This window comes from Cebus imitator, unplaced genomic scaffold (genome assembly GCF_001604975.1).
Source record: "Cebus imitator isolate Cc_AM_T3 unplaced genomic scaffold, Cebus_imitator-1.0 Scaffold177, whole genome shotgun sequence".
NCBI classification, from domain to species: domain Eukaryota; kingdom Metazoa; phylum Chordata; class Mammalia; order Primates; family Cebidae; genus Cebus; species Cebus imitator.
In genome coordinates this window covers 3,113,511-3,137,499 of record NW_016107492.1, presented here as the reverse complement: position 1 = coordinate 3,137,499, position 23,989 = coordinate 3,113,511, and the positions used below count along the sequence as shown (strand labels likewise).

Genomic DNA, 23,989 nt, shown 5'->3' with positions numbered 1-23,989 from the left:
CAAAGTGCTGGGATTACAGGCGTGAGCCACCGCGCCCGGCCAATTCCTTTCACTTTTATCAAACAACAGCTTTGGAAGGGACAAACACGGAATCAAGAGAGGAAGAATACAAGCCTATGACATTATATCAAACAAGGTCTTTGCTCAATGACACACCAGGGAGGTCTTCCCTCATCCCTCTATCTGAAACTGAAACTCCTCACCACACTCTCTATTCTATATTTCTGCTCAATATTCTATCTCAACCATTTCTACCATCTAATATATGAAATATTTCATTTATTCATTCAGTTTGTTTTCTGTCTCCTTCCATCAAAATATAAGCTCCACAACATCAGAATGATTTTTTAATCTATCATATTCACTACTGCATTCCCACAGCTAGTACAGGACCTGGCACATAGTAGATACTCAATAAATATTTGTCCAGTGAATAAATAAAGTCTATTCTTAGAATCAATATGGTAACTGATAGTGCATTCCAGATTGCCTTTATCTCTAAATGGTTCAGTTTAATGTAGCTAGAAGTCTTGCAGTAGATTAAATTTAAAAATGATTTTTTGCACTAATGATAAGAGGTTGATGGTCAACTTGATCAACAAGGAAGTGCTAATCACACGACTCAATTCAGATGAACTCCCCAGAAATTACTCTGTATCCACATTTACATGAGTGGATGTCCAGAAGAAAGTAGGTAAGTCCCTTTGTTTGGAGACTCATAAAGGAGAAACTGCCTCACACCAGAAATAGAATGGGGAAATAGAAAGTGGTGAGAATTCTGAGTCTTCAAAATGGTAGACATCTGCACCCACCACAACCAGATAACCCAGAGCATGTCTGCAACCTAGAAGGAGGGACTATAACAAATAGTCCTTGTATCAGTGCCTGGATCAGGAACTGGAGTAGAGGATCCAATTAATCTGCCATTGCCATTCCACATGCAGTAAACAAAATATTGCTTGCTAATTCCCTGGGGAATCTAAGAACTGATGGGCTGAGGCCAACTGAATATCACCCAGAATTCCTTACCTAGCACCCAGGGCTCCATTGATTTGCCCATATAGATGTCAAATATCCCAGTACTATCAGATTGGTCATTTTATTCTTATCAGATATGCTCTTACAATATATATATGCCATTTTTCAGCTAATTGCTCAAATTCCAATTTCCTCCAATCCAATCCATCTACTTTCCTTAAGATATAATGCAAGACATCCTCCTCTCTGCCTTCCTTGAATAAACTGATTCCATACTGCTTATCTTCTGAAATTCCTTGTGGAAATTATAAAAATAATATCTTAGATTTACAGAAAATTTGAAAATCTGCAGAGTACATTAACTGTAGTGTCCTTCCAGTTCCCCTCCCACACAAACACCTTCTTTCTATGTCCTGACTGAAAATCTCAGGGTACCTTGACCCTTCTGTGACCTGGCCAGCTGCAGCTTTTTCCCAGCAGGCTTGAACCCAAACTGGGGCTTTGATCATTCCTAATCACTGATAAAGGCATCTATGTCATTTCCCAAAACACTGAAAGAAACTGGCTCTAGCCCTGAGCTGAATTCCTGAAACCCTCATATAAACTTCATTTCCTTACCCGCTTCTGCAGATATACCTATGTAGAACACCCCTTTCCTCTTGTCTATCTTGAGGACTGCTGCAGCCCTCTGTAAGTTGCCCTAATAAATGTTTTGGACTGATTACCCCGGCATCTGAGTTTCTTTCTTTGGAATCCCAATGGGCCCCATCTCAGGACAGTTTGGGGCACGCTCTTGTGGGAACTCCCCTGCTCTGGGGGTGATTTCAGCTTCAAGTTCTGCATTCACATACTCAGATAATAAAAAGCAGAGAACTATTTTATAGACACATGTTTCTCTTGTACTTGCAGGCCCTATAGCCTATCCACAGCTTGCTCTTCCCAATCCTAGTAGGGTTCACCCAGGAGTATACATGTTAATGAGGAAATGAAATTAGTTTATTATACTGAAAAGTACCCCCAGGACATTTGTCATGATAACAACTGAGTTTATTTTGTTATTTCAGTGATAAAAGTGCTTGGTAATGATCCAAAGCAAACCAATCTTTTTCAAAGTTTTTAGTGTTTAGTGTTAACAACAAAATTCCCAGGGAATTTTAATACCTGACACAGTATTAAAATGTTTTACATTCAATTCTCTCAAAGACTCAGGTATGTGCTATATACCCATTTTGCAGATTAAAAAACTAAGTCTTAAAAATGCTGACTAATTTGCCCATATAAGCAGATTGAGAATCTGAATCTGCTCTGTATGACTTGAAAGCAGAAGCCCTTAGCATCACACTCTGCAGCCAGGCACTATTTTATTACACACAGTGTAACAAGGCTGCATTACAACAAGAAGTCATCCCAAATATCACCAGGGACTTTCAGGGTATAAAGCAAATGCGTACAATTGCCTAGGGCCTCAGGCAGAGTCATGTAGTGACTAAGGGAGGCAGCAGCAAAGGGAAGAAGAGGCGGAAGCTAAATAAGACTGGAAATACTCAAGTAAACCATGCTCCCACCACATCCTCAAGATAAAAAGAGCTTTTCTTGGGGAAAAAGTACTGAAGGCTCCACTTCCACACACAGCTCAGATTACAGGTGTTTCAGAGATTGCCTTACCTTATTTTCTTCTTCAGTGCTACCTACTAATCTTCATTTTAACCAGATTTATCTGACCAGTTGAATAGATTCAGAGTTTGAAAAAGGTCAGGACACAACGAGAGCCTCAGTCATTAGCCTAACAGTCGAATTTTCTTTTCCAAACATTATATTCAACTTTTTTCTTTATTGTCATAGAGCATAATGGATAAATGCACAGATTTTGTTTCACCACTTACTCACTGAGGGACCTTGGAAATGTTGCTTAACCTCTCTGTGCTTCAATTAACTCATCTGTAAAATAGGGATAACAAGGGCTACTTACCTCTTTAGAGATATTGTGAGGAATAAATGAGATAGCATATGTAAGATACTTGAGATATTGCCTGACCCAAAATAAGTTCTCTGTAAGTATTTGCTAAATAATTATTATATAAGTCATGTGTCATAAGGATTATAAAAAATGATAGCTAATATTCAATGAGCAATTATGCTAAGTGCTTCCCATTTATTTCTCACATAAACCCTGGAAGGTAAATATTCTTACTGTACCAATTTTACATGAAACAGAGGCTCAGAAAGGTGAATCCACAAATTGCACAGGCAGCAAATGAAAGAGTTAGAACTCAAGCCTACCAATTTACTCCAGAACTAAGCTCTTTACTACTATGTTACTTCAAGTAGTTAATGATACTTGCTAAAAGATACTAAAGTTTTGCTCTGTGCCAAGTATAGTTCCAATAACTTTACATCTCTTTCCTCAATTAATTATCACAACCACCTCATGGGATGGATGCTTTTATTGTTTTCATTACACAAAGCAGAAAACTGAGGGACCAAGCATTAGACAACTTGGCCAAGATCACATATTGTATTAGTCCATTTCACTCTGCTATAAAGAACTACCTATGACCAGATAATTTATGAAGAAAAGAGTTTTAATTTGATTCACAAATCAGCAGGCTGCATAGAAGCATTGCTAGGGGGCCTCAGGAAACTTCCAATCATGGCAGAAGGTGAAGGGGAACAAGTTCACCTTACCATGGCAGAGCAGGAGAGAGAGCATGGAGGGAAGTGCCACACTTTTAAACCATCAGATCTCGTGAGAGCTCACTCACTATCACAAGAACAGGAGGGAGAAATCAACGCCCACGAGCCAATCACCTCCCACCAAGTCCCTTCCCTGATACTTGGGGATTACAATTCAACATGAGATTTGGGTGGGGACACAGAGCCAAACCATATCACACATCTAGCATGTGACTAAGGTAAGTATACCCCATACTAAAAAGTAAACACAGCAGAGGTGCTAACTTTTCATCTCTGTGACCTAATACCAGATAGAAGATAACAATTTTCAAAAAGGAAACTCCCTTCTGGTACGTTCATCTAAGTAGTTTCTAAGCCAGTGTGACTAACAGAAAGACTCAGTACTGGAATCATAAAGGAAGAAACTGATTAAATGCTAATATATTCTGTTTTGGCTTTCTACTCAATCATTTTCCACCTCTACTAGCAGCCATTTTCAATAGTAATTTTTAATGTCTTATACAATTTCAATAGAATATAATTCACTATTAGCAAATATAGATTAACTTTTCACATAAAGCAAGACCATTGCTTTCATTTGGTTCATGACACAAGGAAGTCATAAACAACATAGGGAGAGATGGTGGCTAAGTATTCATTCTATGTAACTGTGACACAAAGGAGAATCTGCCAGTGTTATATTTGGCCAAAACCCGCAGGAATTTACAGTCATGACTTAACAATACTAATGGATAACAATTGATAAGGTGCTAAACAGGATCACACACTATCCCAATATACTCTTGAAGTCTTTGTGCAAATTAGAAAAATGAGCTTTGCTTTGGTGAGCATAAGACAAACTTGGCTGTAGCTTCAGCACTCTAAACTGAGGGCTTGGTATATGTTCCAAACAGACCTCGATGTATCTGAGATCATATGGGAAGGTACTTTTAGCCATCTTGGGAGACAAGATTAATAGCAAAAACAGAAACATACTGATACAGATCTTGAGAAGAGAATAAATACATGGGTCAAAAAGGAAAATGGCAAGAAAATTTTCTTGATAGAACAATTGTGTGGGAGGATAGCAATGTGTCATAGGAAATAACACCTGTCAATGGTTAGCACAAACTTATTAGATATCTTATATTTATAGCAGAATTAAGTACTTGACTTGCTGGAGAGCAAGTGCAAGAGGAATACATAAAAGGGCAATGAATAAAATTTAAGATTTTTGTGGATTCTTTAGAATGTTACTCTAGGTAATAAAAAGGTTGTGATCAATTATGTTACCACAAATTAACTACTAGAAGGCAAATAATTAATTGACAAGGAATGGGAAAGGACCCCGATTAAAAAAAGAGAAAACATGATGATAATGGTAATAAAAATTGACTAAAAAAGAAAAAAAAACACCTGGCAGTTGCTGAGCACCTAATGCTATGAGCTTTACCTTCATTACCTTTACAATAACTTTATAGGAAAGTACCATTATTCGTACCATTTTACAGTTGAAGAAACCAAAACTTAAGAGGTTATGTGACTTAACCAGGATCTCATGTAAAGTGGTAGAACTTGGATTTACATCCAGGCAGTTTAACTCTGGAGTTTACCTGCTTGACCAACAGACTATATAGCCATGGGTTAAACTGATGAAAATAGCTAAAATTGACAAGAACACTCATGCAGGTAACTAGACGCATCAATGTTGTCGCATCTCTTTCTGCATGGGGAAAGTCAGGAGAATGGTGTCCCTGATAGCAATGGAATACGTGACTAGAATAGAGTGATGGTAATAATGAGATACAGTAAAATACAAATACTGTTAAAATGACTTATCTACTAACCAGGAAAGTAGTCTACAATAAGGAAGGCTTGTAATAAACAAAATGGAATGAACTTCCCATGCCTCTTCAGAACTGACTTGAGAACAAGTTTTCTGTGTAGGCATTTTGTGGTAATGACTTTACTATTATTAACAATGATAATAGTTCCAGGCAGTATTTCATATTTACATAGCAGCCTTCCACATAGGAACAAAAGAACCTGGCAAACATTTTCATTTTTATTATTGATGGCTTAGATTAATAAAGTGCCTTTCTGTCAAAGAACTCAATAATCCTTACACAGACTCCTGTGACACAAACAGGCAAGCAATCCATTTCTACATTTTACATATGGAGAAACCAAAGCCCAAGGACCTGTGCATAATTGCTTAGCAAAACTGTGGCTAAGCCTAGAATGAAATCATAGAGAACCCAGTGTTTTCCTCCCCTTGAGTGAAACTCTCATTTACAGCTTCTTACTCCAAATTGTCTCAGACATTGGGGTCTTCTTTATCAACTGGACCTTCCTACTTGGAATTTTACTGCCTCTTGTTCAAGCTGGATTCTCTCTCTTTCTTCTTCCTTTTTACTGCTCATCCTGCCTCTATTATCTCTCTTCTTCAAACCAACATTACTGCCAGAATAATTTTCTTAAATCTGTTCGGAAAAAAAGCAGAGGTTCTTCATCATCTATAGAAACAGACCCCAAATTCCTTCACAGATCATTCGAGGCCTCCTTCAGTCTGGCCCCAATCTATTTTCTTAGCCATGTCTCTGACTGCCATGTCCCCTGTGCAGAAGTCATCCAAGACTAAACTTCTGAACTCCAAACCCACTCTGCTACTTGATCATTCTGTTCCCTTTTCCAGAAATTACCTTTCCAAACTCTTGGCATTATCAAAATATGTTAGTATTTCCACCCCAGTGCTGTCTTCCTCGTGAAGCCCTCCTGACTCACTACTGGAAAGGACTGCTTCCTCCAGCTCCTCCATGTTTAGTCTTATTTGTAGCACTCGCCACATTTTACCTAGGACTACAGTGACTTAAGAAAGTACATCTCTCTTGTTAGAATGTTCTACACTGACATTCTCAGAGTCAGGTCCCATGTCAGATTTTGTGACAGGTGATGGGTAAGAATGAGAAACAGCCTTCCTTTCATGAGGCAGCCTTCCTCATTTACAGTACCTTATCTAAATAGCAAAACACCATTTTCTCAATTTTCCCAAGGGTATTACCTAATAGTACCATGCTAGATGCATAAAAGAGACATCTATTCATTACATACAGCATACACTTTTTAGGAGTGATTCTCAAAGTATAGTACACAGACCTCTGAGGGCCCCCAAGACCCTTTCATGTGATCCCCAAATTAGTCAAAACTAATTCCAAATAATATGAAGAAATGGTTCAACATTGTCACTCTCATATTCTCACAAGTATATGTTAGAATCTTCCAGAGGTGACTTGATGTGTATAACAAAAAAAATAGGTACATAGGAGAATTCATGTGCCCTCTCTTAAAGTAGTCATTAAACAGATTGGCAAAAGTATAAAACAACGTCACTTTGTCACTAAATTATTTTTATTTTATAGAAAGTAGTTTTCATAAAAAGATAGCATTATTTACGTTAACATGTGATGGGTTTACAATTGTTCATTATTAAATAAATTACACAAATATTTAAAATTTTATATTTTAATTTCTAAAATGATAAATACCAGTGGCTATAACAAAAATTCTTTAGGTTTCTCAATACCTTTCAAGAATATAAAGGGATCATGAGGTTAAAACATTTGAGAATTACTGCCTGAGGGCAGTGGACACATGTTTCTCTGCAGAACCTCATTTAAGAATGCCTGGATAGAAGTTGAGTTTAGACACAGGGTATTGCTCTGTCATCCAGACTGGAGTGCAGTGGCACCATCACAGTCACTGCAGCCTCAACCTCCAGGGGTCTAGGAATTCTAACCCCTCAGCTTCCCGAGTAGCTGGAACTATAGGCATATGTCACCACACTCAGATATATATATATATATATATATATATATATATATATATTTTTTTTTTTTTTTTTTGTAGAGTTAGTGTCTTGCTATGTTGCCCAGGCTTGTCTCAAACTCCTGGGATCAAGCAATCCTGCCTCCCAAAGTGCTGGGATTACAAGCATGAGCCACCACACCAGCTCTCAACATTTATCAAAGAAACTATTGTATGTGTGAGATTTATTCACAGGATTTTCTCCTTTCTCTCACCACCCCCTAAGCCCCCTAGTATAATAGTGAGCTGCTTAGGAACAGAGACTAAGTCAAATTTATCTTTGTTTCTGTAGCACCTCGTACAGAGTAAACGGTCAGTAAATATTTGTGGGTGAGAAGGAAGGAAGGAAGGGAGGGAGAAAGGGAGGGAGGGAGGGAGGGTGGGAGAGAGGGAGGGAGATACCAACGGCTTCACCTAGTATGTTAGAAAATCCCAGTACAGTTTAGAAATCATTATTTCTAAAGTCAAATTTTAAAAGGTTTCTCTCATAAGTAAATCAATAAACAAATATTTGTGCACACTAGTCTTTCAATAGCAAAGGATAATTTTAGGATAAAGAACGATGCGAACTTGGAAAGCTGATGTAGTTTGGCTGGCAATGCATAAACTATCTTCCTAATGGATAGTACATTTTTAATAATTAGAAGTGACTTCCTGTAGCTAAAATATCTTATTTCTTGATTTAGAGTAAATAAGAATGGGCAGAATTAAGCTGAAAGCAACAAAAGTGGGGAGGTTAAAGCAAAACTGCATTGGCAAGTCCCTCTCTAAGAGCTTTCCTAGCCCTCTCTTTCCCTCATAGTTGTTTTGCATCCTCATGGAGTTCTTCACTAGCCAAGGCTTCCCCCACCAAGGTACCCAGCTTGAATGTAAACTCCTAGGTATCATCTCATTCTTTAATTCAATCTGTGAAACATAATCCACATAATTTTTATAATTAAAGAAATTTAGACATTATCTATTACAACTCTCTCATTTACAGTTGAAGCCCAGCTTTGTCTTATATTAAAATTATTCTTTGCTAAAGAAGGACTAATGTGTGCAAATATTTGTTCATTGATTACTTATGGGAGAAATCTTTTAAAAGTTGCCTTTAGAAATTAGGATTTATAAACTGTACTGGGATTTTCCAATATACCCAGTGAAACTATTGGTGTCTTAGTCACCTTAGAAATTAAGACTTGCCCAAAGAAATAGTAATTCATGACAGCTGGGATAAAAATCTAGCATGAAGGCCTCTTCCTTTTCCAGAGACCATATGAATAAAACTTTAAAATAATCTCCTAAACTCGAACAAAACACTCTGTTTTAGACCATTCTTGATTCCCTCTCCATATAAAAACTTTTCCTATATATTCCTTCAGTGTCCTGCTATTTTAATGCATCACATTTATTAAAAAATGGTTAGTACCTCTGATCCAAAATCCGTTATGACCAATTCATACCTTAATTCAAGTTAGTTTATCAAGTTAGCAAGCCAATCAATTTGCCTCATAACATTTCTACTTGAACAGGAGTCGTCAACTAAAAGGGCAAGTGGAAATTTTAAACATGTTATCAGTTTTAGAAGCAGAGATACGTGAAAATTAGAATGTGTTTTGGTTCCTTAAATTATAATACAGAGTCAGACATCTGTACAAAGGACCAAAACTACAATCAGTACAATGAATGAAAGATTATTGCCTGTGATACTTCACTTTGTTAACCTGAACCCTGGTTGACAACAGGATAGTCAAACAAACATATGACATGACATAGAGGTGTCACGAGCTGTCTTCAGGGGATTGATTCCAGGACCACCCCTGAGGATACCAAAATCCAAGGATGCTCAAACCCCTTATATAAAATGGTAGTATCATACAATCCACACACCTTTTCCCATATACTTTGTCATCTCTGGATTACTTATGGTACCTAATACAATGTAAATGCTATGTAAATCGATGTTATACTGTATTATTTATGACAAGGGAAAAATGTGTTCAGTACAGATATAACCATCATAGGCATAACTACATTTTCAAACCATGGTTGGTTAAATTCACGAATGTGAAACTGTAGACACAGAGGGCTGACTGTACTACCCTGAAACTCAGAAAAAATAAAATGCAGTCATCCTTAGGTATATTAAGGGAATTGGTTTCAGGACCTCAGGTCTCTAACCAAATCCACACATACTAAAGTCCAACAATCAGCCTTGTGGGAAAAGTCAGCCCTCCATATCTGGATGTTTCACATCCCAGGAATACTATATTTTTAATCCAAGTTTGTTTAGGGGAAAAAAAAAACATATAAGTAGACCCACACAGTTCAAACCCATATTGTTCAAAGGTCAGCTGTATAGCTTAAGTTGTTTCCTACTCATTTTTTCACATAGTTTTTGCTTAATATACTTTATTCAATCTTTTTGGCAGGGAATGAGTCAAATATTACATATGTACCCACGTGTGTGTGTGTGTGTGTGTGTGTGTGTGTGTGTGTGTGTGTTTTAATATAGAAGAGTATCTTTATTAAGATGTATCTATATTTTAATAAACTGAACTCCAAAACAGAATTACATTCATTCTTAAGATTTAGAAGTGACTTTCTGAAAGCAATACTATGAAGATTGTCCACGGTTAAATCTGAAACAGCTTAAAAGTCAGTCTCAGGATTTAAAGCACTCACAACCCACCTGGGCCTTCCAAAAGTAAAAATAGAAAGAAAACTTTAAAACATCTGGCATACAAAATTTATAGTATCTACAATGCAAATAATAAATTATCACATGTAATAAATGCTGTTCAACTGTACATTAAATTTTTCAAGTCTTAACCTGAATAGGTTTGTTATGTTAACCAAATTTTCATTAAAATCTCATACTTTGATTCTAATAGTAGTTCCTTTGATACTGATTATCAAAATACAGAGAATTATTTATGAAGAACCTAAAATTTTTGCACATGCTTACTCAGTCTTCAAACTCCAGGAAAATCCCAATTTCTAAGAGAAAGCACTGAATATGTGCTCCTGATAAGGCATCAAATTACTTGGGAACTCTCAAACAATGACAGCCCCAAATGCATCTTCCTAAAACACAGATAGATGTTCTACCAATCAGTGGAGAAAAAAGTTTGTGAAAATTTTATACAATACTAGAATGTCTTAGTCCATTCAGGCTGCTATAACAAAATGCCATAAACTTAGCAGCTTATATACAACAGAAATGTATTTGTGACAGTTCTGGAGGCTGGTAAGTCCAAGTTACAAACAGACTCAGCGTCTGGTGAGGTTTCGCTTTCTGGCACATAGACAGTGTATTCTTGCTATATCCTCACATGGTAGAAAATATTGCTAGCTCCCTGGAATCTCTTTTATAAGAACACTAATCCCAGTCACCTTTGTTCTCATGACCTAATCAACTCCCAAATGCCCCATCTCGTAATACCATCTTCTTGGGGTTAGGACTTCAACATAAGAATTTGGAGGGAACAAAAAATTCTGATCACAGTCTAGGGCTACTTACACTGGTTTTACCAGGTTAAATATGCCTAAAGATTTAATTTCCCAACTTAGTAACTTGCAGCCATTGAGAAGCAAGACAGAACAGCACTACAGAATTAAACATTTCTGAATATTCTCTTTTTTGTCACATTTGTAAGACATTTGTGTCAACAAACCTGTTATGCTAATTTCTATCTCTTTTCACTTTGATTATGTTACTGTTACCATTCCTTGGAATTCTTATACTTACCTGGAATTCAAACCACATCAATATTTTAAGGCTCCATTTGGGTCCAATTTTAATATTTAACACTACAAAGAATATAGCATAGTAATAAAAAGCATATGCTCCAGAGTCAGAATCATGTACCACTAGCTGCCTGACCTGGAGTATGTTACTAAATCACCTGTGCTTTGTTTTCATCTTTTGTAAAACAGAAATGTTCAGTAGTATTGCTGTGAGGCCCAAGTTAACTAGTACATGGGAAGCACTCTGAACAGTGCTTGGCATGAAGTAGTCACTCAATAAACGTTAACCATTATTGTAATTCTTTATTACCACCATTCTTCCTGTACTTCTCTGAACAACTATAGATTTATGAGTAATAAGGACCTTAGATCTTACAGTCATTTAGTTCAATCTCCTATACCACATAGTATCATCTCTAAAAAGCTCTTCATATTTGTTCAATTCTGAAGATAGTTAAATACTTCCAGTGATGAAAACTTTACTACTTTTCAAAAAGCACAGACTCAAACAGTTCTTATAATCAAATTTTTTTTATGTGCAGTACCTACTATCCACTCATTGGTCTCTTAGTTCTGCCTTCAGTACAACTTAAAAACAATCCTGCATCCTCTAACTTCTTTCATATGAAAGCCCTTAAATATTGAAGGCAGCTGCTTGCTAAGTTGCACTCTCTTTCTCTCTCTAGCACTGCCTCCCTCCGCCTCGATCTTTTCATTTCTGTTCTCCAGGCAAAACACTGTAATTTCTCTTGACTGTGCATCACAAGATATGGTTTCTATATCATCACCATCCTCAACATAATCTTCAGGATCCACTTCATTTTATGAACATAGAGGGCACTAAAAGCTACACAGAATATTCCAAGAGGGCTCTGAATAGTAAAAATGACAGTATTAACAGTTTGTTTAGGAAAGTAGGGCAAATTTTGGAAAAATTTACTTAATAAAAGCCAACAAAAAACAATGCTGTTAAATGAGAAATTAAGTAAAATTTTTCTTCTGAGATAAACCACGAAGGCCATCATCTAACCTTAAGATTGTGGGCTCTCTGCCAGGCTGCTTTCCAGATTGTATCCAGAGACAGAATTTGTGGTGCCTTTATGTAGTTTTATCTCTATGGAAGTCTCTTTCACTGTGTGTTATTTTCTTCATGTGTCTGTCTTTGTCCTGCTTCTGTTTCTGTATTATCTACCTCTTTCTCATTCTTCTCTCTTTTGTCAATCATTCAATACATATTTATGCAGTACCTATCAAGTGTCAGGCACTGAATTATGTATAAGAAATTCAAAGATGAATCTGGCTCAAAATACCCCCTGGCTAAGGTGGGAGGCAAAGAAGACACAAACAGATAATAAACAGATAACAAGATACTGTGGTAGTACAGTGGGGTAGATAATGCACAGGTTATGGTGAGAGCACCAAGAATGACTCAACGCTGGATGGAAGGGATCTCAAAGGTTTCCAGGAGGAGATTGAATCTTATGAAATCTAAAGTGGTTCTAAATAGTACTCTCAAACTTTAACATGTATTAAAATCCCCTAGGAATCTGGTGAAAATGCAGTTTCTTAATCACTGTGTCTGAGCAGTAGGACCCGAGATGCTGCATCCTATCAGTCTCCAGGAGATGTCCATGCTGCTAGCCCCCAGACCATCTTAGCATTGCAAATGTCTTAAAGGATGGAAAGGAGTAAGTAAGGGCTTTGCAGAGCGAAAACAGGCAGAATAAACAGCATGAAGTAAATCACAGAGGTAGGAAATACTTGAGTATGTGTGATGAAATCGAAGCATACTGGTGTTTCCAGGCAATTTAAAAGGTCATGAGTGTCTAAAATGGGGGTGAACAGGAGTATGACATATCTCACTTTGTCACACAGGCTGGAGTGCAGTGGTGCAATCTTGGCTTACTGCAACCTCCACCTCCCAGGTTCAAGGGATCCTCCTGCCTCAGCCTCCCAAGCAGCTAGGATTATAGGTGCCTACCTCCATGCCCAGTTAAGTTTTGTATTTTTAGTAGAGATGGGGTTTCACCGTGTTGGCCAGGCTGGTCTCAAACTCCTGACTTCAGGTGATCCGCCAGCCTTGGCCTCCCAAAGTGCTGGGATTACAAAAGCGTGAGCCACCTGTCCTGCAGGAGTATAACATGTCTTAAGGAAAAGGGAAGTTATTACATGGATGACAGAGTATATCAAAAATTAAATAGGGAAATTATACGGTAACAACTGCAAATCAAATAACAAGTCTGGTGGATTCACTGGTAGAATCATGGACAAGAAGATAGTATACTAGGCTATTTAAATAAACCTGCTAAAGATGAGGAGTAGGACTTAAATTATGGCAGTAACAACAGATTTAGATGAAAAAAGGTTGAAATGAGAAATGTTTAGGAAATAGGATAGGTTGATTGTGTCATCACTTGTTAATTTAAAAATCAGGTGGTTGTTATTTCTTTGCATTTTTTTGCAGGCCTGATATCTATTCTTAACCTGACACCTAGCAACATGTGATCTTGAACAAAACAAGCCACTTACCTTATCTTAGCAGCAGATTTCATATCTTTAAAAAAAAAAAAAAAGTAAAGATTTGACCCAAATGAACAATGTCATTGCTTTAAAGCCTAAAATGTATGAGCCTGTGAACTAAATTCATCTCATTGAATTGTAGAGTTATAAGATGCATTCTAGTAAGTACTACAATGCCTGGACTTTGTAAAATGAATTCTTGGTACCTACAACAATACCTGTATTCTATATATGTACACATATATACACACACACACAATATATGACAATGTATTGTATAATACATGTACAATAGATGACATTATTAGTCATACAATGTGTGTATACACATACAATGTGTGTGTGTGTGCACATACACATTGTATGACTAATATTGAGTCTACCTAGCTGATAGGTATTAAAACTTGAGATGTTTTAAATCCCCCCTTTGCCCACCACATTCATTACCAATTTCGGTCGCTTGTTACATATACCCTATTGGCAATTCTTTGGTTTATGCACTTATTTTTTAAGCAGATTCCTGCAATAGCACCTTAAATATTCTCCCTGGTTCTAATCAAATCCCCTTCCAAACATTCTCTGAGAAACTGAAGAACTCTGGAATCAGAAAGACTTGGGCTTGAATGCTAACTCCACTGTTTCTTAACTGTGTGATTGTCAGTAAGTGATTTAACTTGTCTAAACCTTGGTTTCCTTACCTGTAAATTATAGGGATAATAGGAAGATGAGCTGTTCATAAAGTACTTACTATAGTGCCTATTACACAGTGAGAACTCAATAAGTGTTAGTTATTATTTTGAAAGATACATCTCAAAAAAATTTGAGCAGGCACTTCACAAAAGAGGAAAACCAAATTACCAAAAAAAAAAAAAAAAGGGAAAGATGCTCTTCTTCATTAGTAATCAGCAAAATGCAAATTAATACTTCTATGAGTACAATTATGTATCTACCTGATTAGAAAAATTTAGGAACTTGTAAATCAAGTGTTGTTGAGAATGTAGAGTTTTTCACATACTGATGCTGGGAATGTAAATTGATGCAACTGATTGGGGAAAATATTTTGGAATTATTTAGTAAAATTAAAGGCGCACATACCCAAAAACTCAGCAGTTCCTTCCCTTGATATTTATCCTAGAGAAGGGTAAATATCAGAATCTATGATAACTAATATATAAACATAAAAATTATATTAAATTTATATATATGCTAGCATTAAATAAAATAGATTTAATCCAAATGTTCAACAACAGTAGACTAGATAAGTACATTTTGGCATAGTAATACAGTAGAATACTATACAACAATTTACATGAATAACTCTATGCATTAACATGGAAGAATCTCACAATGTTAGCAAAATAATCAGGTGATTGGGAGTATATATGCTATAATTCTAAATACATGGAGCTGAAGCATTGTCAGAACTAAGATTTATAGCACAGAGATGCACACATAATTAGAAAACCTACAAAGAAAAGCAAGGTAATGTGCATGACAAAAGGTAGGATAGTAGTTAGAAGTGAGGAAGGAAAAGTATGTGATCTGAAAGGGACACATAAGGGCTTGCTGGGAGTGTATTATGTAATGTTTGATTTATTTGTTTGATTTGTTTTATGTTGTTTGATTTGTTTACGTGATGTTTGGTTTACAATTATTCTTTAACCTCTGTTTTATACACTCTTCTATGTGTATGGTATAAAAAATAAACTGATTATGTTGATCTCCTACTTAAAATCTTTCAAAAGCTCTTCACTTTGAAACAAATTCCAAACTCCTTAATTTTATCTAAGAGACCCTTCATGGCACATGTCTTGTATTCCTCCTTAACTTTATCTCTGCCACTACAATTTCTGCTCCAGCATAGTAAACAATACCTAGTATCCCCACACAATCAATCATGCTCTCTCAGGCTTCCGGGTCTGTTAAAAAATGTTCCCACTATGCACTGCATCCTCCCTTCCCCTGGCTATTCTCTTACTGCGCTTAATAGTTCACTAAAAGATCCCTTCCTCTGGGAACCCTTCCTTGACTAATCTCTACCACATCTGCGTTAGTCTCCTGCGACGCACTTCCTTTGGCACTCTATACCTACTCACGTAATAGCACTTTATAAATGCCACACTCTGGAACACAACTGCCCCATTAATAAGAACATTTTATTATAAGCACTACACTCTTTAGACTGAGGTCTCCTTTAAAGCAGGGACTGCCTTTTATCTACCCCAAAGCTAAACATGCTACCTATATCACAGATTCTCACTAAGAGTTTGATTAGTGAAGTAATATTCAGAATGGAGAGAGCATAATATGCTGTCTACATCATTGGTAGTAACATATAACATATTAGGTTCAACCATATAAAATTGTCCTTATTTTAGATCAAAAATGGTTTGTTATTGGCAATTATATGTGATTCTTTGTAACACTCATTAAATACATTTTGATTAAGCACAGTATAGTGATGGCTATCAGATCTGTTTTCTCAACATAATGGGAGACAGGTTGTTTTTTATGAATTGTTTTATAAAATCACTATATGAAGTAACTCTAGGATTAATTTCAACAGCCTTCTGCAGTTATAGGCTATACATTAATTCACAGGGCAGCCTACCTATCTAGAGTTATATAAGCCACTAGGCAAATGAAAGAAAGATATTGATCACTAGCTCAAAACAGCTTCTTTTGGAGTCTGATAAGCACCACAGTCAAACTCTAGTTCTCAAATATGTTACTTGACAGATTATAACTCATTCATCTCTGCTGGAATCTATTGACTATTGACTTTGGTGACTATGAAGCATCAAGTATTTGATTTAAAAAGATATTCTACCCGTGTGTGCTGATATTTTTATAAAATAATAAATTTTTAAAGTTATTCCAACAAGGCAGAGCAACTGGATCTGTTTTTAACATTGTTTTGTTAAGCAAAAGTATTTGTAGGCTAAAATGCCCATGAATTGAGTTTTATAAAACTGTGATTTCTCTACTCTTATTTCAGAAAAGCTAAATGGTGTGTGTGTGTGTGTGTGTGTGTGTGTGTGTGTATGTGTGTGTGTACTCCTAAAAGAAACTGAAAACCATAATTTATCTCAGAACCAATTTTTCTACTAAAGATGAATCAGTACAATATACTACAATGTTGCAAATAATAAAAGTTACTTAAAAATAATGGTACCCAACTGTTACTCTGCCACCTGAAAATGTTAATTGCAGGTATCATCCATGGTGGTAGTATCATGGTATTATCTGCTGCACCCATGCACTTCAAGACTTTTCACTATTGTATGTGGTATTAGTAGTACCACACCATTAACCATTCTGTTCTATTGATTTTCACTTCTGTAGTTGACATTATTTGGAGCAGTATTTCTCCAGATCCATATACCAAACCATCTGCGATATTTAAATTGGTTATGTAGATCACAGTTTTCATGCTAAGGAATATTTTTAAATTTGCAACTCACCACAGCTTGTATGGTTTCTCATCTATAGGAAACAGGTCTAATTCAACAGTTTCTTGCATGAGTTGCCATAGTGAAAATCTGAGATGGGTCTGTCATTGATGTTTCTCACACTAGCCTGAAAGCAAAGCCAAAAAACAGATGAGTTTGATTTTAAGATTTAAATGGGAACTTCACCTGTATTTAGAAAACCAAAAAGCTGACATCAAAGACAATTGGTTATTGGGTGGGTGAGTGCAGGCAGAGGAAAGGAAACATCTCAAGGTAGTTATCTCTCTTCATAATTTATTGCAAGCACAAGAACTTTGATGTTATCAATACCAGAACAACTAGATATTTTAATATCTGAGCATAAACCAAATAAGTAATTTTGGTTTCAGTTGATATAATTGGTCTTGTGATATGAATTTGGTTTTCTAATACAAGGCATCCCACTCATCTTCAACTGGGAGAGCTCCACTGTTACATACATTTACATATTCTGATTTTCATATAAGATTTAATTGGAATAATGGTTACATAGGTATAAATAAAGGAGGATCATTTTGAAAACCTCTGAAGTATGCAAAAGAAAGTAAACCTAAACTGGAGTTGCTCTGAAAAGACCTGTATTTATGTTCTTCCATCATCTGATCTAGTTACAAACCTACTTTTTCACAATTATCGCCTGTTCTTCCCACCATTATATTAGACACTATTCTTCAGACTCTGTGGCAGTTTTTAACATGCTACCCATTGTCAAACCATAAGTTTTTATTTCTAGTTTGGAAAATATGGTCATCATACCCAAAATAGGCCTCCTCTTTGCCACACTAAGAGTCTCTTTCCTGGCCAGGTGCTTACAATTACTTCTAGAACTACTGCTCTCTCACCACCCACCACCTCACCCCGATACCCTAGTGTGGACTAACTGCTACCTACCACCACTTCAGACGAGGTGGATTCCTTTCACTTCTGAATTTCTATTGCACTTATTATCAAAACACTAATATGGGCCCTTGATTTTATACCATCTTTATTGATATTTAGCCTCACCTCCCCAAATGAGTATAGATTCCAATTGGCAGAAACTTTGTGTTACAGCTTCCCAATTTTTTCTACCGTAGCACTTAGCAGAGAATTCAGTACATGAGAGATATTCATTTAATGAATATTTGGTGTGTCCCTATTGTGTGCCAAACAGACAAAGTCAGTCCCTGATGGGGATTATAACTTAGTAGAGAATACAGGTAATACAAGAATAGGCAATTACTATATTATATAAGTGCTGTGATGGAGCTTCCACCAACAAACACTGAATAAACATATAAACAGACCTAACCTAAGAGCTTCACTTCACTATCAATGCTTTCAGATCCCATTTCCAATCTATAAGAAGAGGACAATTGCTTTAAGCAATCCATTTTCAGAAAACACACAGGACACCCGGGCAGGTTAACATAGACAAACAGGAGTCAGTTTTATCTCTATGAAGACAAGTCACTAAGATGAATTTCTAGAACTTTAAAGTCACTGCTGTTTTTGTTTTTGTTTTTCTTCATACACACACACACACACACACACACACACACACACACACAAGATAGTGAAACTCCTGTTTATTACTGAGCAGGTCACTGCATATGCCCGATTGCCCTATAGGGGAGCTTTGCCTTAAACCTACACACCACTCAGGGTTTTAGAGCAGCTGTGGATAAGAATGCTTTTCAGGAGACTTTAGTCATTCCTTTTTCCATTGGAAACTTCGATTTCCATTCCTACAAGCATTATTTCCATAAGCCTTAGGGGTTTTACATCTCATAGTCACCAGAGACAATAACTGTGAGAAAAGCCATAGTGGCTTGTTATGGATCCAAAACATCAAATAAACTAGAAAATTATTTACCAAATATAGTATATGTTTGAGGTCTACATTTTAAAACTAAAATGTTTCTATTTAGTGACTTTCAATATTACCTGACGTCTTCTCTTAACAGTTTCTACCAAGATTCACAATAAGAAATAAAGCTTCTCCCTATTAAATACAGAAAACAAAAGGTATGCAAAACAGTTTTCGTATTTTCCCCTTCTTTACCTTGATTGGCTCATGAGGATAAAATGTACTCAAACTGAATAATCTTTAGTCAAAACCTTACAACATCACTATGCAAACATGTACAGCTAGGTGAATTTCTGAAAAGATGGGCTCCAATTCTAAGTTACATTTTTTTAAACAATCAATATGCAGCATGATCTTTTTATCTGAATCAGCAATACAGTGTCTCATCTCAGACTTATGTAATGCAAAAAAATCCAATATGCCAAAGAAGCAAATGGACCCTGTTCTTCTTTACCAGTAAGCATCTCCCCTACTAGTCTCCAGGCCCAACTTTTTCCACAAGTCCTTGGTCCTCAGAAGAAGATGCAATAATAGATGCATGTGTGGTAAGAGGGAGGCACTCAGCAGTCCTGCAGCAAACAGAGCACTGTACTCCATTCTTGTCACTACTGGACACTTCCGTGCCTCTTTTTGTATGATTGTTGCAATGTCCAACCAAAAGCTTAAAAGAGACTGTAAGAGGAAATAGAAAGGGCAATGAAGAAAGAATTGAAGATAACAATGTGTTTGCTTTTTATTCTAATTGAAGGAAGTCTCTCTTGTTTTGAGTCCATTATTCTGATAAGCGGCCAATCATTTGATTTGAACACACCAATTCCACTGAAAGTCCTTTAGCTACAAATGTGACCTGAGGCCAGAACTGGAGCATGAAGGGAGAATATCTATTCCCATATTTAACAAACAAGTAAACACCCAATTTGTTTTTAGCTTTTAGTCTCAGCATAAGAAGAATTTATAACTAGGCTTCACCCAAAGAAAGAGACTGATTTACATGAAACCACAATAAAACCTTGTTTATGCCTTTAAACATGGGAGGTTTTCTCAGATTACTTAGGTTGGGCAAATTTGTTTTGCTTATGATATTCCTGTATGATATACTAACAAGGAAAATCTTATTAATTTTTCTATAAATTTAAAATACTTACATTTTATAGCATTGACAATAAATTCTCAGTTCATTCTAACCTTAAAATATATAGACCATGTACTATGAAACCATTAAATACTAATAGCTGCAGACGTACCAGACAATGACAGCAAAAACACACTCAGTCCCTCTGGGATCTGTTCATAAACATCCCCTTCCAGCATGGCAAACACACTCCTCTCAACAGCAGATGCTGTTCTGGGGCGAGCAGGCAGGAAGCTGGAGGCAGCTGATTTTTCCACTCTACATATAATTTCTTACTGCCTCATTATCCAGAATCTTTTTACTGAAACTGTGAGGATTTTTTAAGAACAGGAGCCCCTCAAATTAAAGTCGTTGTGCAACAGCAGAGGAATGACATGCAAATGAGAAAGCGTGAAGACTCTAATATTTAAGGTCACACCACCATTGTCATCTGATTTTCTAGTCCCATTGTAGGGGAGAGAAACCCCAGTTGGTCCACATAATAAAATAACCTAACCCAATACTTTGTCAATTTTAACAGTGTGATCAAGGAAGAGAAGGGAATACATACCAGAGGCAGCCAAGCTGCTACATCCAAAGCATCCAACCCCTAAACCATCCAATGGTTCTGAAGTGAAGTCAGAAGCTTGTGTTACATTTATATATCTACTTGTTATACATTTATAACATCTATACTGACCTAAAGTAGAAAATTCACAGAAGCTTCTCTGAGAGAAATGGTCCTTACTGCAACCATTTTAAATATGTTGATAAGCATTCTGTGGGATCTTCCAGGGTCTGACAACTAGCAGATTAGGGATAGAGGGAGATATTCGATGTTGTACTGGCAATGCCTGGTGCGATTCCACTCATTTTCTTTCCACCTGAACTGTGGCCTGTCCCATATGACTTAGCCTGCTTCCTTGCAGTTTGTTCATAAAAGTTATCGTCAACATACCAGAAGCAGGCAGGGCTGCTGTATAGACACTGTCAGGCTCTGCACCAAAGGCAGCCCATGTAAACAACCTTGTGATTGCTTCAGAGCCTGATGCTCTGGGATAAGCCATTCTTTTTCTGTGGCTAAATTGCAGTATCCTGGGAAGTTATCTGTTTAAAGGGGTAAAAGCAGAGACTAGGTCTCTAGATTTAAATGTGGGAGGAGGGTGAGAAAAATATATAGATGGATAATTTTCTTGTAATATCTATAATCTGATTTATTTATAGATTTTCCAGTAAATTACATTATTTTGTTGAAGGCATAAACACATAGATTCTAATAAATATATTACCATACTTATTATTGATTTTTTTTTTCAAAAGAGCTCTGACATTTGTAGGGGACACAGTATCCCAGCACAGAATACCTGGGAACCTTGCCATGAAAAAAACAAAAAAAATGCTGCCTGCTGTGACTAGATCACTTTCTTAAAGGGACCCCTTACCTATTTGACTGCAGTGCCAATGCTTCCTCTTATCTCTAACCTGACCCCTGTTCTGTGTTCCTCTCTCCAGCTCAGATTTAGCCTAGAGTTGTTCTGCAAGAGTAATGCCATTAGTCTTAGACCTAATATATATAAATACTGCTCCTTAGTAAAATATATCTTAAATATTTAAGTTATACTTCTCAGGAAGTAAACATAAATTCAAACTAAAAGACATTATTTTAAATGTTTTATAGAACCCATTGTATTTTTCAGATATGGAACTAAGGTCAGCAGTTCTAACAAGCACAGCTTTTTTTGCTTCTCTCTCCCTCTCCCTCTCTATGTAGTCTGTCTCTCACTCTCTCTCTCTCTTTCTCTCTCTCTCTCTCTCTCTCTCTCTGTTTCCATTTCCTTTTGTAGCTCTGCATTGGTCTAAAAACCCCTGGTCACAATAAGAATGCTCCCTCCCTCCCTCTGCTACCCCTCACTCCAAACAGAAAGGTTTCAACACGCCCAAGTCTGATAAGAGATGTTCTGCACAGAGGGTAAAGCTGGTGGCTTCTTGCCTCAAAGCTAGTTCACTTGATTAACCTGCTTTCCACCCCATTTCTAGCGTCTCTTCCAAACTCCCTCTCCCGCCCCACCAGGAGCAACCCATAGACATCACCCCACCCTCCAAAAACAGGTTAGAACCCAGAACGAGCAAAGAGCCACCTACCATTCCGTGCCTGAGAACTACGATCCTGATCCAGCAGTGTTTGCCCCAGAAATCCTCCCTACTTGTTTTTCATTAACCACATTCCAGACTAATAAGGAAGAGATTCTTTGGCGATAGGGAAATTGTTTAAAATTAACGATGGACAGGTGATTTCCAAGAAAACCCAATCTTAAACTCACTCAAGCCCCTTGGAATTGAGGGGTGAGGACAAAAAAGGAAATTTGTAAAAATGAAAAAAGAAAAGAAAAAGGTAAGCATATAGCAAGCACCACCCACCCCCATAAAAATAAAAAGTGAAGGGAGGTTAAAGAGAAAAGAAGAGTGGCTTGCTGAATCACCCTCTTTCACTGCCTAGAAACCATTGTGCAGCGTGATGCTGCCTGTACCATTGTGGAACCTACCAGAGGAGACGGACAGAGAGGGCTTGGGGAATGGGGTTGCTATGGCAACTGCAAGGAGCACACATGACGTCAAAGCCCAGAGAGGTCTAGGGAGGGGTATGAGGGGGAAACAGAAAGAGGAAAAGCCTATGTTCAGCTACAGCTACTGTGTTTTCCGGTTAAATGAGGACCAGGCAAATGTAAAGAATAAGGATCGTCAGCAGCCAACATCAGCAACTACATCACGGCAGCCAGCCTGCACAACCTGAAGAAAAGATCCATCTGATGCAGCTCTGGCCCTTTGCACAGCGGCACCGAGGAACAAATACCAGCAGAGCAAAACACCACTGGAAATGCAGTCAACCTCTGCTTTTCAACTATCTCCTGCAATATATCTAAACGTCAAACAAGTAAGAGATGGTAATAACCTCAGAGGAAAAGCAGGCATTTGAGTCTCGCCTGAACCCAGAGGTCATTTGCACAGCACCGTTCCTCTTCTCTGTTTCCTTGTTTTTGTAAAAAATCCTGAATAAATATCTACTAAACCAAACTCAACAGCCTAATACTTAGGTTGCAATCTGAGTGTACAAAGAAAATACTGATTAATTTGAGTTAATGCATCAGCTTTTTTTTTTTTTAATTGCAGATATTTTCTAGAAAACCGTTACAAATTGTACTGTTACTATTTGGAACTAATGTCGTAATTTTATTTAAGTAATTTGCTCTGCCTTTAACTGTTATAGGGTATTTTTTAAGTCTTCATGCAGTTTTACTGTCTACAAATAATACTTTCTTGGAATGACAGCAGTTTACTACTTGCACTATTAAAAAAAAAAATAGGTTTACCAAATTTGTTTGACCTGTTTTATGTAAGAAAAATTTTCAGTACAAATTTTGCTTAAACCATTTCCAGGCTTTGGACTTGTCTAAATTACATAATCTAATTCAACTTCTTTTTTGCTTACACTCCTTTGAGGTAGGTTTCTGTTTATTGCTACCAAGTAGTGCTGAGTTGTACGTGATTCCACGTTGTTTTAGAACCAGCATATTTATATGAATAAGAAGTTTCTTCCATATGTTACCAGTAAGATACAACATGCAACAGACGCAAACTCAGCAGTGACTGTAGACACTGAAACACATCAGAAAACTGTAAGAAACAAATAAGGTTTTGTTGTTTTTGTTGCTGTTGCTGCTGTTGTTTTATTTGGGAAGAAAAATTAGAAAAAGAAAGATTTCAGTTAGTTGT

At 36.9% G+C, this 23,989-nt stretch overlaps 1 protein-coding gene across 8 annotated transcripts in view; it reads right to left on the bottom strand.

Moving 5' to 3' along the window:
- Positions 1 to 22,919, bottom strand: part of MAPK10 (mitogen-activated protein kinase 10) — a 314,404-nt gene extending 291,485 nt beyond the window's left edge. For 4 of the 8 annotated variants that reach the window (XM_017545154.2, XM_017545151.2, XM_017545153.2 and 1 more), the window contains exons 1-2: positions 22,361 to 22,919; positions 17,232 to 17,346 (exon numbers count right to left, since the gene is read on the bottom strand). The gene's annotated coding sequence lies outside the window, so the exon portion shown is untranslated. Of the gene's footprint in view, positions 1 to 17,231; positions 17,347 to 20,351; positions 20,610 to 20,789; positions 21,581 to 22,360 lie in introns of those variants that run through there. The other 4 variants (XM_037744509.1, XM_037744507.1, XM_037744508.1 and 1 more) reach the window with 4 other exon arrangements.
- Positions 22,920 to 23,989: the final 1,070 nt, after the last annotated feature.